Raw genomic sequence first — 13,797 nt, forward strand, 5'->3', positions numbered from 1 at the left:
TAAATGATAAATTGTCTCGTTTTTTGTCCTTTACACTAACGATCAACCAAAAACTCAGTTAAGTGTGACATCTGCTAGACATGTGATGAGCATAAATGTAATTCTAATGTATCCTTAAATTTAAAAAAGGACAAAAAATTTATATAATAATTAACTTAAAAAAAAAACATTTTCAATCTCTCTTTCTATATGTAACTTCATCCTCTATTTCTTCTTTCTTTTGCTAAATCACCACCACACCATTAGAATCACACACCGACGCATCATCACGCCACCAACCCAAAAAAAAAAACCCTTTAATTACTAACCCCTTAACCTAATCTCAGTTCATCCCTCTTTTGCCCAAATTCCATTTAATCGAATAGCATCCATAAATCATATGGTTGATTCTTTACATACCGGTGGAGTGAGATGGTGACCGGTGGTTTCTCAGGGAATGAACTGGGGAATGGATCTGAGGCGGGAAGTGACACAGGCGCGATGGCGGCTTCAATTCAACACGCTAAGGTCAACATCTCTACCCCAATGATCTGACAACAAAGATCGTGGTTGGATTTTGATGACGATGGTCGTTTTTTTTTTATGAAAGCTAGGGTTTTAGGTGGTTGGGGGAGAGCTGTGGCGAAGATGGTGGTGTTGGCGGAGTGTGGTGGCAACAGCTGTGGTTACGGTAGTGGCAGCCGCGACCGCTGTGAGTTGCGGTAGTGGTTTGTGCATATGACGATGATGGTCACCGGAAGTCACAGCGGTGGTGGTAGCTTAATTGTTAGTGGTGGCCCGTGGTTTTGTTTTCTGTGGTGGCCGATTTCCATTACCGGTGGGTGTTGATACACGAACGGCTTTAGCTTTCATCTTGCAGTCGGTTTGATTGTAGTGGTAGCGAACGGGTTTTACAAAGAACGAATACTTGGTTAATATTAACCATATAAGTCTTAGAAGCATGTTTGAACTTATAGAATTACCGTTGTCTATGCGTATAAACATCGATGCATACGGCTGATGGACACTTGGTTATTCGCTTGTTGCATGTGGACTTATACGGATACGGTTTAACACATCTTGATTGACATAATTGACTTATGCGGCTTCATGGTATTAAATGATGACCATATACGCTGATATTGCATGCATGAATGAAGTGGACGAGTATGTTGATTTGTATGGATAAAAACAGCTTCAGGTTTCCGCGTACTAATTGATAATGAATGGGACATACAGGCTGATGATGTCATGCTTATGCGGCTATTGTTTGTTAATACTGGTTGCCACATATGTGCATGGACATATACGTTGACATATAGCCGCATATAAATTGGTAACTTGGACTTACACCTTTATATGTTACTAGGTTAGAACCCGTGTACTATACGGGGTTGATAAAAAATATAATCAAATAATATATATATTAAGATACATGATGTGTTCATAAATAAAAACAAATATACACATTTAAATAAATATATAAATTACAATTCTTAAAATATGTCTTTATATACAATGTTTGTAGTTGTACCTGGGTGATGGTACCCGGCTTCGAACGACTAACGAGTGATTGAAAATTCAAACGATAATGATTCCAACGGATAACCCAGGTTATAGACACACCACCCGCGTTGAATCCGATGAGCAAGCCGAATCCGTAATAGGATACAGTCACACCACCTATCACGAATAAGGATCCAAAGTTCACCTCTCAAGATGCCAACCTTGAGATAGCAATGGTTTAATTTAGCTTTCCAGTGGGGAGATAACTAAAAAAAATGATAAACATAAATTAAAAAATAAAATAAGATACTTAAAATTAAACTGCATGCATGGATAGAAATCTGTTAATGGGCTTATGTGGGCTCTGGTCACTCAAAGTGGGCTGCATTTTCAATTCCAACCAAACTGACACATGAAGTAGTCGACCCGTAATGCAAGCTTGACCCATCTCCTGACATGTATTCTTTGGTAACAGCCACTAATTTAAAGGCATCAGTTTGTGACCGTTGAATCAGTGGATCATTTCCATCATGAAGAGTAAGTATTCATATCAAATACAAAAGGATTATTTAAACCTAACATATAAAACCAATTAATTAAGTTAATAACTGAATCGGTTAGCCGAAATAACTGGTTGTAAAGAAAATAAAAAAATATTTAATCAATATAAAATAAACTCGGTGACCCAACCTACCTATTTCCTTAACACCCAACAAACCAATGCGAACAATTATTCATATCATATCTAAAAGTTATTGAATTACCCTGCTTCAAAAGAAAATAATAAGAACCTTCAATTTCACACAACAAATGCACGTATGAATCATAACAAAGCCGAAGAACTCTAGACCCTAATCAATATGAGTGATTTAGTTACATCATGCTTTATTCTTTTTACACAAATTAAAAATCACCAACAACAATAACAAAGTGATGAGATGTGATCATCTTAGGGAATATGTAACTTGAATCAGTATAATTGAACATGTATAATCCAATATAGAAATAAACAATATTAATCAAAACATACGACGACTGAATTGGATTGCACTAAAATCGACATCAGATTAGGATCAATTTCAAGCATAAACGAAATCAACAACAATCTCTACAAAAATAACATGAGAGTGCTAACAATTAACACAAAAATTAGATCTAATCGGTAACCCTAGGTATAAACGATACAAAAAAAACAGACATCGGAACTTACCACTCGTGACTGATGATTAATAAAGATTGGTCCGAAGGTGAAGGAAATCCTTTTGAGGATATCTTTATAGTTGAATAGGGATCGATTTCAAAACGAACGGATTATCAGCATAATCAAGTTTAAATGCTAAACTGCTGAAGTGCGGACTATGGTTTTGAAAGGTTTTGAAAAAGAGAACTGGTAAATTTAGGAAATGGCCAATTAAAATGCTGAGCATGCCACGTGGCAATTTGAAGGATTATAGTGAAAAGTAATTTCAAAAGTTGATGAAAAATCCATGGGTTTATTATATAGAGAGATACGCTGGTATAACATATACGGATGATGTTATTGAACTTATACACTGAAGTGTTGCTGCTAATGTCTATAAATAGGGTGTGAGTTGGTTAGTTAGTTAGGCTTTTGGTTCATTTACTTTTATTGTTTTATATGTCGATCCATTAAGTCTCATAAGTGTTAACTTTCATATCTTTTGTAATCACGTGATTGATTAATAAACGAGATATTATCGTATTTTCATCTTGTATCAATTTTCGCTTGATACATTAAAGAGTTGAATCAGTTTCGTTACATCGTAATGTGATTTCAATCCGTCTCATGAACTTTTAGTGGGTGGCTGGAGGTTAAGGTTTGGGAGAAAAAAAGGTGTAAACAAGATGATAAATTTACTAGATTTTTTCTAATTAAAAAGTAAAATGACTTTAATGCCCTCATGTGTCTAACACATGACCATATTTAACTGAGTTTTTGGATGGTTGTTAGTATAAATGACAAAAAATGAGACAATTTGTCATTTAAAGGACAATAAGTGAAAGTAAACTTTCTAAAGGACCCAAACCATAAATTGACTATGTTTAAATGACAAAATTTATAATTCCGTCTTTTCGTTAAAGTGTTACTTAATTTTTAATGGGTTGTTGCTTAATATACGCTTAATATTGATAACATATTTAAACAATATTTAAACAAGTATAAACATGGACTTTTACCATTTATCAACTAACTTTATATGAAACTTTATTTTGACCGAAAAAATTTGTGAATTTATGGTAAAATATAAAAAACCATAGGCTATTGGCTAAAATACTGAATATTAATTTCAATCTTGTATTCGAAATTCAAATTAACGTTCTCATTATAATTCTTTTAATTTTTGTGTTACTAAAAATATAATACGATTAATATTGATAACATATTTAAACCTGATTAAATACGGAATTTGACCAATTAGCAACATACTTTTAAAGCTTTCCATAGTCTTATATTTGACCATTAACCATTTTTTGAATCATGTTTAAATGTTAAAACTAATGTCTAAAATAACCCCTCATTTTAATATTTCAAAAATAAAAAACATTTCCATAATTTTTGGTTAGTCGACTAACTAAACAACTTCATATTAATATATCTAACTATAAAGTTATTTAATGTCTCTAAAACAAAATTTAAAATAAAAATTTCTTTATAATAAATTGTACATTTCTTTATTACGGTTTTTATAAATTATAGTCTTTTTATCATATTTTGAATTTAGTTTTTTTATTTCTTTCAAACAATATTTATTTTGTTGACCTATCAATTCAAATTTTAAAAATCTTATTATATATGGATAGGAACCTAACTGATTATAATAATTAAAATATTAGTTTACTTATATTTAACATAATCATTTATTTAGTATTTAAATTTTTTTTAATTTTATTAATTGATTCATAATTTTAAATTTAATTTTCTTATTTTCCACAATCAGAATTATTGTGTTGACTTTTAATTATAAATAAAGTTTTTAATTATTAAAATCATAAACTGGTTTCCTACTTTCCCAAATTTGGTATAATATTAGTTAAGCAATAATAAATTTATTTAAAGAGCATTTATGTCTACCAATCAATACACACACAAAATTATATTATAATTCATTTTAAAATTTTAAAATCTTTAATTTTATAATAGCTGACTTTATTTAAATATGTTAAGTTTAAAAGTTTAAACATCTAATCAATTTACTTTGTAAATTTGGAAACAACTGTTTATATCTTATAATTTTTTTCTGATATATATGTGTTGAATTACATAATGTTTATTTTTGTTGTATTTCAGTTATTTTGTGTGAGACGTGACATTTTGGATGTTGATTTAGTTAGATAATTAAGTTTTAACTAATATGTGTTTTTTTTCTAATGTTATAATCTATAAAGATGTTTTAACTTTTTATTTATCTTTGTTAGTCTTTATATGTTTTTATATTTGAATTAAAATAACGGTTTAATGTCTCATAATTTGTGTAAAAGTATCAATTATTATATAAATATGACATTTGCATTTTACTAATTTATAATTTATACATACATACATACATATATCACTAGTACAAATATGGGCAAAAGATGCAACGGGAAAAAACAAGAGGTGCGGTTGATGAATATAAATGCACCTTTTGGAAAGTTTTAAATTTTAAATCAAATGTTTACCTTAAGGTGCGGTCATTTGTAACACTATTATTTTTTTTTAAATTGATTAGCAAAAGGTGCGGTTCTATATATTATAATTTCTCTTTTTTTTTTGTCTTGCAAAGGCTATATACTTGAGAACATGATATAATTATGAATGGATTTCCACCGGATATAATATTCATAATCTAGCAAGCTTAATATAAAGCAAATCAAAGTTATAAATTTTTTAATTTTCTTGCATTGATTGTTGTTTATATATATATATGTATATATATGTGTGTGTGCGCGCGCGCGTGCGTGTGTATGTGTGTACAAATATATTTCTCTAGCAAATACATTAAGATAGTCTTTAAAAGAATACCCCTTGAGACCGTTTTTTAAATATTCTAACATATTAGGATGTGTATACATTTTAAAGTTTACTATTTGAAAAAATAATCCAATAACTTTTTCTCCTACTCTATTGATTTTGGGTTTTATACGCATAGTTGGGTAGTTAAGCGAAAATATTGCTGATTTGTTTCTTATATAGTTAACTCGTTAAAATGTATACATGTGAGATATTATATTTTAAATGTGAGTTAGGACCACCAACTTAGAGCACTGGTTTACATAAAGCATATTTTAATTTTCAGATGGAGCATGTTGATTGGATGTACAAGTTTTGTGTTCATCCCAAATTTATGCGATGGGTATTCAAAGTTTTCTTAAGGCTCCAAAGCAAATCGTGTCAAGAAAGGAAGTCGTCAATTTGTCATCCTTGTTCCAAATGTCAAAACTAAATATTATAATGGTACCAATAAAATGTAGGCGCATTTGTTTGAAGTCGGTCACTAGTTGATTTTAGCACGCCATTAACCACTATTGAGGGCATCGACAATGTTGGTGTTCCAAAATGGCTCTAATAACAAGTTAGGAACAATATATTTGATATGGGACGATAAAATGATGTTTGGTATGAATACGAGCATGCATGAAGGCCCTTCATATAACCCAAGGCTTCTAGACATGCACCCACACACGAGTGACACGTTTTTAGCCTTAGTGTCAAATCTTTTGCTGACTAAAATTTGAGATGGGCCGCCACATGATTAGATGGTCCATCTAATCACGACTTTGCGGATAAGTTTGCATTGAGACGAGGCCGTCACAAATAGTAGGCGTATGATACGGTCCGCCTCAACAAATATCTTTAACGGATAAGCCTTGGTTGATACAGATCGTCTAATAAGTGAGACGATCTGTCTCATTATCTTTTGCTTATTTGTAGATTAAACCTTCACTTTAAGTTTGGCTAAATGGCTGAATAGTCCCTCATACCGAAAGTTTGAAGATGTTACACTTGCTCCATATGTTGATGAACACATGGAGATGTTAATGTTAACATACCGGGGAGAGAACAATATATGGTACATAAACACTCAACACAAAGAGTTATTGAAGTGGATGAAAAAGAAGATAACGGAAAGTAATGTTAATGAAACTGTGAAAAGGTTATGACATAGTCTAGATTGTAGAGTTAGATCTTCTCAAGGGTACAACGTTAACAACTATATATTTTACACTATGTGATCAAGATAAAAAAAGCGTCGTGAATAATAGTGGAGTTACAATAATAAGAAACCTAGGAATTAGACGATAATGATTTCACTATTCCTTTGTTCAAATGTAAGTGGGTGAATAATCGTACAAGTGTTCAAGTTGATAGTTATAGTTTTATAGTTACCGACCTTGCAACCGATGGTTAGAGATCTTAACCATTCGTTATGGTAAAACACGTCAGACAGGTTTTATTTTTGTCAAGGACCCCAAAAAACGAAGATACCACATTGTCTTGCAAGGTAAACGACATGTTCTTTGTGTATTTAATGTCGTTAACAAGAAGGAACACAACCGTTTGGATGATATTTTCGGTCAATATTGAACCAAGAAATTACAACAACATTAGGCACACCACATATTACATGATGACACCAATGCCCAATGGGATTTATGTCAAGTCTCGTTAATATCTAACGATCCGAGCTCGTTCCTAATAAAATAGATTCGAACAAACTGAATCTCGAGCTTCACTAAATTCAAGTATTTTATATTTATGTTGTTAGGGGTTCATACAAGTAATTACTAAAAGTGTAAAAACTAATATTCCGTTGAAAGTTTAATCATATATTATTTCGTATACCACATAATAAAAATGTTGTACACATGACAATATTATCAAATGAAAATAAACAAGAAAGTGTGGCTGTATTCCCAAAAATCCAAAATATTATACATTCACTCCATCTCATCTATTCACCGCCAACATAATTGCAAACCCCTAAATCAACTCTCTAAATTCCATCTCCAGCGATTTCACCCACGACGGACAAGCCCCCTAATTGCAAACCCTAACTCAATAACTCGACGCTGCCAGATTGAAGTCAATGCATTGGGGTTTGACTTTATGTTTTGGTTATGTATATGATAGTCATTTGCAAGGGATGTTTAATCGGACGATTAGGCTTCTGGAGTCCGGATTGAAGCCGGTATAAGTGCGGTTTGTGTATCGACTTGATGTTGTTATGTGAAATGAAAAGTTTTTGAATTTGTAAGTGGTTTTGGTTTATCTTTATAGGTATGTTTTTTATGGGGCGCCACCGGATTTGAAGAAACAAGAGCTTGCAAAACGGTAATTTTATTATTGTGCATGGTTTATATTTAAATATGGTAATGGTTTTGGTGTAAATGTTTAATGGGTTTTAAGAGTTATGATACAATTACTCGAGGATAGAAGACACGACAGCTGGCTTAGACGAGGCTATAAAGGTAAGATAACTATTTTTTTCTTGTTGACAGTGCTTTAAGTTTTCAGTTAATTTCGTTTCACATATTGTTTTTGGTGTTATTGTAGTCTAGCAATAAGGAAGACATCGAGAAATTTAGTAAACGTACAGTTAAGGTAAGTAACTAGTTATGAGAAAGGTGCAACATGATGTGAAGTTAAAGAAGTTCATTAGTTAGTTTATATTGTAATTTGTGTTCCAGGTGACTAGACGCATAATGAGGATTGTAAAAAGCTTCTCAGGCTTATGGGAGTGCCTGTAATCGAGGTAACATTGTCAAACAGAAAAATAAGTATAAGTTAAGTCAAACGTCTAACTTAAATTTATTTATGTATCGTAAGTGTATTTATGCAGGCTTCATCTGAAGCAGAGGCACAATGTGCTGCTCTTTGCAAAGCTGATAAGGTATGCATCTTTTTTATACTATTTCTAACATAACTCTTTTATAAGTTATATATTAACTTTTTCCATCATACAACTTGTCTTAGGTTTATGCGGTTGCATCTTAAATCACCCTAATTATCCGCTAGAAGCTCGTGCACGGTAAGTCACATCTTCAATTCTTTTTGTTAATTGTTAAACCACAGTAATCTTTTGTTTGTCAATTTCATTATTTATGTATTTGGGTCTAAGAATTAAAAAATTGAAGGTGGTCTCGATTTAAAGTGTTTTGCACGAGTACTTTGTTGGATTAGGTTGTGTCAAGGTTTCCATGGATATTCTCGTTGATTCATATAAAGATCTTAAACTCTTCAATGTAACTAAAATGAGTGAAGTTGAAATGGTTGAGCATTTGGTTCATCAAAGCGTTCAGTAGCAAGAGAAGCGCTTAAGGGTATATTTTTGTTTATATGTTAAAATATACTCTAGTATATCAATATTTACTACCATAATTTCTTTTTAAATTATAGCTTGCGAACAAAGGGGCACCGAGCAAGTCACCGAGTGCCCCGAGAGTGGACTCGTGTCGCGCACTTCGCCAAAAATACATGGCGATGACTCTGCGAATACTTCAAGTTTATGTTCATAAAAAGTCGATCCATATACTCCAATATGTATTTTTTAATTAGTTTGATTTGTTCATATTATAACAATTTGTTTTTATTTTAGATTGATGAAGTGAGTAGTGCCTCACCACAATTTCACGATGAGAACATCACGAGTAGCTCGTTTTATTAATCGGTAGCAACCCGTTTACTCATATATTTTTTGTTAATATAATTTGATTTGTTAACATTATGACAGTTTGTTTGTTACTTTAGGTTGATGAAGGCAATTAACAACATGAAGTGTCAAATCAAATCACGGTTAGTTTTCAGAAAGTTGTTTATATACCACTTTGTATACACACATATATTTTTTAATATACGTATTAATGTTTTTATAATCGTTTTTAGTTATTATATATGGAACAACAAACCGGTACATTCTAGTATCTGAACCCGATGGCGAATGTACGTTTTTAAGTGTTACTTTATCATTTTATTTCAAGTGTTTAAATAACTAATATACAACTTCAGGTTTGCTTTAACAAGCATCGGCAACGAGTTGTGTTCTAGTTGTTTCTTAGCAATCATAAAAAGATAAATGACAACTTGCCCTTCACTCAAAATCTCCAGATTTGACTGTATTCTGTCAAACCTGAACGATAACTTGTTGTTTGACTAAAATTATCAAAGGTAGTGACTAAAATACTGTCTGAACCTAACTTTTTAATTCTGTCAGGTCCCCGATTGTAGGTAGTTCGTTAACAAATTAGGTCATAACTCACACAATAAAGTGTTGACAAGAGAGTTAATGACGGATTGCTATATTTAGAAAGAAAACCGTTTGATAAAGGCAAAATCAATAACAAACAATTTAGTTGCTGAACAGTTAATCAAAGATAACTAACCCACACAAGATTCACTCAAAAGATTTCCATTTATATAATATCAAATCATACAAATGATAATCTATCTAGGGTTTCTTGATGGGAAAGTTTGTCCGTACAATTTTAAGAACGGCTGTCACTTGACAAATATTCTCTCAATATCGTATTCAGCCGTTTCTTGGGAGGCGTGCCATAATTATTCCTTTTATAGGCCTAACACCTCCTTTCTGTCATTCCTTCTAGAAACCCTAAATATAACGTACATATTCAAATTACATATTCAAAGATATGCTAAGTGTAAAATAAGTCTTCCGGGTAGGCTTTGTAGAAGTAAACTTCTCTGAGTAGACTTTGTGCTCTACCTACCTTGTTAGACTTTGTAACCTTGAAGTGTGCCCGGGAACAGTTTTCAGAGCATGCTTTACTTGGAGTATTTTCGTATGGAAAATACTCACCAAGCAGACTTCAATCTTCTTGATTATATCAGACTTTGCCCGACATAATCCAACTAGCAACCTTGTTCTTAAATGGTCTCATCAACTCCATGCTTTACTTGGAGTATTTTGTCCTGCTTCTTTATTGAGAATAATCATCATTTTCTCTATCCTAGGATTGTTTGACAATCCTGTGGGTACAAACCTTCTATCAACAAAGCTTCTAGGGTTCTCACCCTCCATCAGAACTTTTTCCCATTCAGCCTTTTGTATGTAGAAAAGTTCTTTCAAGTTCTCCTTTTCTAAGGCATCAAAAATGGCTTCATCCATTCCCCTCTGGTTTATCATTATACCCCTTAATATCTTAATCATTTCTTCATTTTCCTAAGGGATTATAGGTTCATCTTCTGGTTCAGGATTTAATTCCTCTGGGGTTGGGGTTTCAACAGCAGTTGCTTCCTTTGATTTTTTTTTTCAACTTCCTGCTTTTGTTTCTTCCTTAAAGTCATTATCTTTCTTTTCTTCTTAGGAGATTTTTGTTCAGCCTGAGTTTTTCTTGACTGTTCAACAGATGGTTCAGGTTGTATCCTTTTAAGTTTTTCTTTTCTTTTCATGTTGTTGAAAATTGTATCAACTGAGGCTTTATCTAACCCTTCAACCATTTCAGGTTTCATCCCTTTCTCCAACAAGTAGCCACATTTTCCTCCAAATTTTTCTTTCAAAGCTTCAAGTTTTTCAGCCTCTTCAATTTCTTTAACAAATTTTTCTTTTATCTCTTCCCTTTTTCTTTCATAGGCTTCTCTCAACTTATCAATCTTGAAATGAGATAAATCTTTGTCAGAATACCCATGAGTTATCAAATAATCTCTTTATTTCTGGGCATCCCTGTTCTTTTGTTGTATCAACTGCTCAATTGTGTGTCTCTCTTTGTTCAATCTTTTCTCCAGTTCATCATCATTCAAATCAGCTAATCTCTAAAAGCTTATGCCATAGCTTCTCAGCTTCACAATCAAAGGATTTTTCCTTTTAGCATCCAAAAGACTTTGCTCAATGTTTGCCCTCTGTTTATCAATCACTGTAACTGGTGGGGACATAACATCAGCAGTTTTAGTACCCTTTCCCTGATCATCATCATTGTCATTATCAGTTTCATCAGAGTCATCCTCCTCCTCAGTTGTTTCATTAACTGCATCTATTTTTGGTTCATCAGGAGTTGGCTCTTCAGGGATTGGTACATTGGGCACTCCTTGCACATATTCATCAGGCTTTAAAGTTTGCAAAGGTATTGCCCTTATTGGACTTGCCTCATCATCAGGGGTCTCTACAAAATATTTATTCTAATCATCCATCTCCCTTTCTTGGCAGACTCATCTCTTTCAGATGGTTTAAATGATTCTCGTTTGTCCCTTTTTCTTTAGTATTTCTTTCCATAGTTGGGATCATCCACACACTCCCATTCATCTGGGTTCTGTCTAATATCATCTTCAATCTGTTGAGCCCATTTCTTTGCAGCCATAGAGGCAATAGATTCACCAATCTCTTCTTCAACAATCATCTCTGAATTCACATTGGTTGGCTTAGCAGTTTCAGATGATTCTTTTTGTGGTTGACTTTGAGGTTGAAACATGCTAACCACCAGTGCTAAAGAGTTGTCTGCTTCCTCAACCCTTTTTCAATTTTATCAAAGCTTCAATAACATCTTGATCATCTGCCTCTTCTTCATTTATCATTTTTGCAACATTGGCTTGACTGATCAATTCTTCCTGTACTGCTATCTCCTCAGGAGTCAGGGTTTGGGCTAGTGTTTCCCTATCCCTTATCTTTCTTACTACATTCTCAAACTTTCTCCTTGCATTAGCGCAGCTTCTTCATTTTCTTTTAACAAAATGTCTTTCTCAGGATTTGCCTTAACAGGCTCTTCTTCAAACACCTTTGCCTTACCTTTTTCCACTCTCCTTTGTTCATCTTATTCAACATCAGATTGTTCAAAATCATAAATCTCTTTTTCAAGTGCTTCTAATTCTGGATCAAACCCTACCCTCTTGGAGCTTTCAGGTTGGTCAGTTTCAGTAATAGGCTCCTCAATAGCAGTATTTCCCTCATTAATTTCATAAGTTTGAGTTTCTGTTAACACATTAGTGATCACATCATCTTCATCAATTGTATTTTCAATTTCATCCACTGTCACATCTACATTATCCTCCTCTTCACTCCAAGCAACATTCATTATTTCGTCATTTACATTATAATTTTCTTCTCCTACATCAGATTTATCAGCTTCATACTCATCATCCTCCATCCTTCTTTCATTAATCTCTTCCTCATAATCATAGGCATTCAGAATACTTGTCAACCCATCAACCTTCACTCCTGCATCCTCCATCACTACATCCTCAACATTAACAATAGCATCAGTTGGCACAATTATATTCTCCCCCTATTTTGGGGCAGCTGAGGTCTTCTCAACCTCCTGCTCCAGGGATTGAATTTTCATCATAGCCCGGGCCAACTTGTCCAATAGCAACACATTCTCCTTACTCACCTCCTCATTTCTCTCCCTTAGCTTAGCATTTTCCAACATTAGATCAAGGTTTCTTTGAAATAAAAGGTTTTCAGCAGTAGGGGTCAATTGTTAATTGTGGTGAGGTAGAGAAAGGGTTAGGTTCTGATTGGTCTTGAGTAGTGGTTTGATTGATTATTAGGTTGATGGTAAATGTGGGTGGGGTAGATGATTTAGGTGGGGTTTGGGTATGGGGTGGTGTAGGTGTAAATATGTTAGTGGTGGTGGGGATGTCTGTGTTGAAGTTTCAGGTTGGCTTTGGGTTAAGGTTTGGGTTGGGGATTGGATGGTTTGATCATGTGGTTGTGGTGACATATGTGGTGATTAAGGTGGTGATGGTATAGGTTGGTCAATGGGTAGTGGTGACTGTGGTGGTGATGGTATAGGTTGGTCTATGGGTAGTGGTGATTATAGTGGTGATGGTATAGGTGGGTTCTCCATCTGATCCAGTGCATCAACAATCATGGCTCCTCCATCCCCTCCTTCATCATCATCATCATCATCATCATCATCATATTCATCTTCCAACTCATCAACCTCCTCATCCTCCTCTGAGCTCAGTTCAGGAACTGGCATAATATTCAAGTCATGGTCCAATAACCATGGCAAAATCTCAAATGGAATGTTTGGATTAAATCTATTGGCACTTCCCGGATTTTTAATTCGGTTGAATGTGTTGGGATTTTTCAAAATATGAGTAATGCCAATGGTGGGTAAATCATGCAACTCCCAGTTAAAGATTATCTGCAAAAACCTGGGATATTGCAGAAACCTATCATTCTCAGCCTTTTTCAGATTTGCTACCATTCCTTCAAAAATCATCTTGGAGAAATTGAATGGTAGGTCATAAATGATTGCAACTGTGGCGTTTGCTAAATCCCGACTCATTAGAGTCCATGAGCCTTTCCTCGGAGCAAATCCTTGAACCACATGGTGAATTAGAAATCTGTATATCAA

General features: G+C 33.6%; 1 long non-coding RNA gene across 1 annotated transcript; it reads left to right on the forward strand.

Moving 5' to 3' along the window:
- Window positions 1-8,185: 8,185 nt before the first annotated feature.
- Window positions 8,186-9,376, forward strand: LOC143591904 (uncharacterized). Its single transcript, XR_013145803.1, has 5 exons — window positions 8,186-8,240; window positions 8,328-8,378; window positions 8,462-8,591; window positions 9,084-9,155; window positions 9,236-9,376. It is a non-coding gene; the product is annotated as an uncharacterized LOC143591904 (long non-coding RNA).
- Window positions 9,377-13,797: the final 4,421 nt, after the last annotated feature.

This window comes from Bidens hawaiensis, unplaced genomic scaffold (genome assembly GCF_021521415.1).
Source record: "Bidens hawaiensis isolate Kalapana, Puna unplaced genomic scaffold, B.hawaiensis_p1.1 tig00040149_1, whole genome shotgun sequence".
In the NCBI taxonomy this organism is placed as follows: Eukaryota; Viridiplantae; Streptophyta; class Magnoliopsida; order Asterales; family Asteraceae; genus Bidens; species Bidens hawaiensis.